The 4516-nt window shown below is 49.6% G+C and overlaps 1 pseudogene; it reads left to right on the plus strand.

The window, feature by feature from the left end:
- The first annotated feature begins 219 nt into the window (after positions 1 to 219).
- On the plus strand, positions 220 to 2829 carry LOC147981819 (uncharacterized; annotated as a pseudogene).
- The last annotated feature ends 1687 nt before the right edge of the window (positions 2830 to 4516 follow it).

The raw sequence follows: 4516 nt of genomic DNA on the forward strand, positions 1-4516 counted from the left end.
TTTCGTCTCCCCTGAGTGGGACATTCGATGTCCCCTGCATCGCTGCGGGCGATCACGCGGATTGGGTCAGATCATGTACCCCTTCTCCTCTGCTCGGAGAATGAACGTCCTCCGCTGCCGCCACGCTTCCGTTTTGAGACCTTTTGGTTGCGCCAGCCAGGCTTCACTGCTGCGGTGGGCGGCCGTTGGCGTGAGGTGAGGGACGCTCCCCATAGGGCCATGTCGGCCGTTGACTCTTGGCATTTCTGCGCCAAGCGGTCGCGGGAGTTCATGAAAGGATGGGGTGCTAACGTGGGTCGGGACATCCGTGAGAGGAAGAAAGCTCTCCTCGACGACATCCAGGCCTTCGACCTCCGGGCTGACACTACGGGTCTCTCGGCAGACGAATGGATGCTTAGGTACGACTTGGAAGATCAGCTCACGGTCATCTACACTGACGAGGAAGCCTACTGGCGCATGCGAGGTACACAGAATTGGGTCCTCAAGGGGGACGCCAATACTGCCTACTTCCAGGCTATCGCTAATGGCCGTAGGCGCTGCACTTCCATCCCCCTCTTGTGGGATGGCCCGACCCTCCTCCAGCGCCCGGAGGACATCCAGGCGCATGTTGATGGCTTCTACAGAGACCTATTCTCTGCCTCCCCTCGGGGAGGTCTTGCTCTAGCCCAAGACATTTGGCCTGGCCACTGCTGCGTCTCGCCGGCGGACAATGCGGCCATCACGGCCCCGTTCTCCGAGGAGGAGGTCTGGGCAGCCATTAAGGGCATGAACTCCTCCTCGGCCCCTGGCCCGGATGGCCTTCCAGTGAAGTTTTTTCAGTCCTTCTGGGAGGTGATCAAACCTGAGGTGATGGCCCTATTTGACGAGTTCATGGCTGGGACCATTGACCTCGGCCGGCTGAATTATGGGGTAATCACGCTCATTCCTAAGGTGCCGGGTGCCTCAGACATTCGACAATTCCGGCCGATTACGGTGATTAACGTCATCTTCCGCATCCTGGCCAAGGGGTACGCCATTAGGGTGGTCCCTATAGCTGACTGGATCACTCACCCTGATCAGTCAGCTTTCATCCAGGGCCGTTATATCCTTGATGGGTTCCTAGTGTTCCACGAAGCTCTCCATGAGGTGCGCTCCAAACACCTCAAGGCAGTCTTTCTGAAACTGGACTTCCACAAGGCGTATGACACGGTCAGCTGGGCCTTCCTTCGGGAATGTTTGCTTCGGAAAGGTTTCGAAGATAGATGGGTGACCAGAGTTATGCAGTTGGTCTCTTCCGGCCGCATAGCGGTGAACATTAATGGGGAGATCGGCCCGTTCTTCCCCAGTGGGGTCCGCCAGGGCGACCCCTTCTCCCTGTTCCTGTTCAACATAGTTGTTGATGCGCTGGCGGCCATCCTCGATAAGGCCAAGGCGGCAGGACACATCAAGGGGATTGTCCCGCACCTTGTTGGAGGCAACGGGGTCTCCCTTCTCCAATATGCGGATGATACCATCATCATGGTGGAGGGCTCCGCGAGTGATATCTCGAACCTCAAGTTCCTCCTCCTGTGCTTCCAACAGATGTCCGGCCTAAGGATCAACTTCGACAAGAGTGAGGTGATGATCTTGGGCTACTCCCAAGACGAGTGGCAGAGCATCGCGGATCGACTTAACTGCCAGCTTGGGTGCTTCCCCACGACCTATCTTGGGATACCCATTAGCGACACTAGGCTTACCGTGGCTGAGCTGCGCCCCACGGTGGGGAAGCTCCAACACCGGATCGAGCCCTAGCAGGGACGGTGGCTTCCTAAAGCGGCCCGTACGGTTCTTATTAACTCGTCCCTCGCCAGCCTCCTCTTATTCATTATGAGCTTCTACAGCCTTCCAGAGACTCTTCATCACAAGATTGCCACCGTTCAGGGGCGATTTTACTGGGCCGGCGAGGGTGACAAGCAGAAATACCACATGGTCAAGTGGTCCTAGATCTGTAAACCCCGCGACCAGGGCGGCCTTGGGATCATGTCATCCAAACGCATGAATATAGCCCTTTTGACTCGATGGCTCTGGAGGATTAACAATGGAGATGGTGGCATGTGGCTGCGCATTATTCAGCAGAAGTACCTCCGCGGACAGCCACTCGCCTTCTGTCAACGCTCTGGAGGCTCCCAGTTCTGGCAATCTGTCATCCAGCTCCTCCCTGTCCTTCGGATAGGGACCTCAATTGAGATCGGGTCCGGCACCGCCACGCTGTTTTGGTTTGATCGCTGGACTGGAGACGCACCCCTGGCGTCCCGGTTTCCGGTCCTGTTCTCCATTGCGGTGGCCCCCCAGATCTCCTTGGCAAACGCCCTTCTCGACCTTGGGCGCCTTGCGTTCCGAAGGCCTTTTGGTCCTGCGGAGAATGCGGACTGGCAGGATTTGCTTGACTGTGTGGCTCTCCATGAGCCGGATCTCACGACTGACGACGACCGCGCTAGATGGCGCCTTGAACCATCCGGTCAATTCTCCACCAAATCTCTCTATCTGGCCATCGCCCCCTCGCCCGGTCATGAGGCGCTCTCATCTATTTGGGAGATTCGCCTCCCATTGAAGATTAAGATATTCTTGTGGCAGTGGATTCGTGGCCGCCTACCATCTGGTGTTGAGGTTCTGAAACGCAATGGCCCTGGGGACGGGCGCTGTCCACTCTGTGGGCCTGAAGAGGACTCTAACCATATATTCTTCACCTGCGTGTCTGCGCAGTTCCTTTGGAGCTGTTTCCGCATGACTAGTTATGCATCTTTTCATGTGAAAAAAAGAGAAAAATATGGCTTACTTTCTGCATGTGTGTGGCGAAGGCATAATTTCTGATCCATCATAGAATGGATATTTTTTCTTCTAATCATGTGAGGCCTTTGTTGCTACCAAAATAGAATACATATATCAACCATTTACTACTAAAACAATAATCATATTTATCGACTTTCTACTTTGTACTGAAGCTTACCAATTTAACATCTGTTTTGGTACATTCTTGAAACAAACATAATTTTATGTTTCTTGCCCAGCCATTGTTTCTATACGGATCCATATCAACACTTTTTGCTTCAGATTCATATAAACTGTAAGGCATTGCTTTTGGTCTTCTTTAACATGTTTTCTTGTCTTTCAGAGGAATCCACTCAGATATGACTAATTTGTTTCCTTTCACCTTTTACTACTCTACCACTGCCAGATTTATTTATTTTCCATTTTTTACTTATTTATCTACAGATTATCTGCATGATTTTCCATCAGTTGCATAACCAGTCTGCTGTTGAGTATTTTGATTTTGTCATTGGGTAGCTGCAGGCGAGCCGTTACTGCTGAAACTCTACCTAGAAGCTATATTGTTTTGGCAGGCAATGGTACCCAGGTAGATGGACTAGCTGCTTGCTCCGTGCCCGTTCTAGTGCACGCTACATCATATATAGATGTACATAGTTCAGGGAATGAGAAGTCAATACATGCAGGACCGAATCTGGAGGTAGGCACCAAGACCCAGTAAAGAACAACTCCTGATGGGTTGTAATCCATCGCCTCCTCCAGCGACTCCTGCTGATCAGCGGTAATGAGCAGCCACGGCGGAGGAAGCCCCAACAAATGGAATGGCGCTTCAACCACACTCTGTGACGTGCAAGTGTCAGCCGCCTGCAAAATGATGCTCTTGGCACAGAACTGTGAAAATTAGAGCTTTTGGGGGGTTCCTGGGTTAGTAGTGTTGCGCTTTTGATCCGTTCCATCTCTTAGTGTGGTGGATTTAATGATTTTTAGCCATTAAAATATATCAGAACGAATTATGATGTATTTGATTGTGTCAATTACATGGGGACTGCAGAGTAGTATGAGTATCATTAGTGTAATTTGTACAGCAAAAATAGTTCGTATCGTCAAGACAATGTACTTACATGTTAACTCCCTCTCACTTTTAGTTGTTCAAAAGTACTCCCTCCGTCCCATAATATAAGAGAGTTTTTAAACGCTCTTATATTATGGGACGGAGGGAGTTGGTAGCTCTAGCTTGAATTGCATAACCGAAAGATTTGAGTACAATTATCCACATTTTTTATGGAGAAAACTTTCAGTGTTATTGACATGGCTCATGGTGTAAAATGTAAAAGTACGATTTTGTTTGACTGGGTACACTGATTGTAAAGGCCTTCCTCAAACCTACTTTGTGTAGTTATTAACATCTCCTGCTGAGTATGTATGATTTATAATAGCTTGTCCTTATGGATGGTAACAAAGCTGCAGTACCGCCAATATGACATTGCACCATTATCTTCTTGAAGCGTTCTAGAAGATGGACATTCAAAAGGATGAAGGCTATGGTGATTCCAGCTATTTCACATTTGTTAGATGCATAATTCCACATGCGACGATTGCTCCTTCTACATGATAATTATTGTAGAATGGAATTTGTTTTTATGTTTATATTTAAGTTGGTATTAGAGCAAAAAATAATAATTAAGTTAGCAGATCATAATATTTTCTACCATCACACACCGACCCTTGGCCT

The sequence above is a fragment of the Triticum urartu genome, chromosome 3A (assembly GCF_056163025.1).
Source record: "Triticum urartu cultivar PI428250 chromosome 3A, HENAU_Tu73, whole genome shotgun sequence".
Taxonomy (NCBI): domain Eukaryota; kingdom Viridiplantae; phylum Streptophyta; class Magnoliopsida; order Poales; family Poaceae; genus Triticum; species Triticum urartu.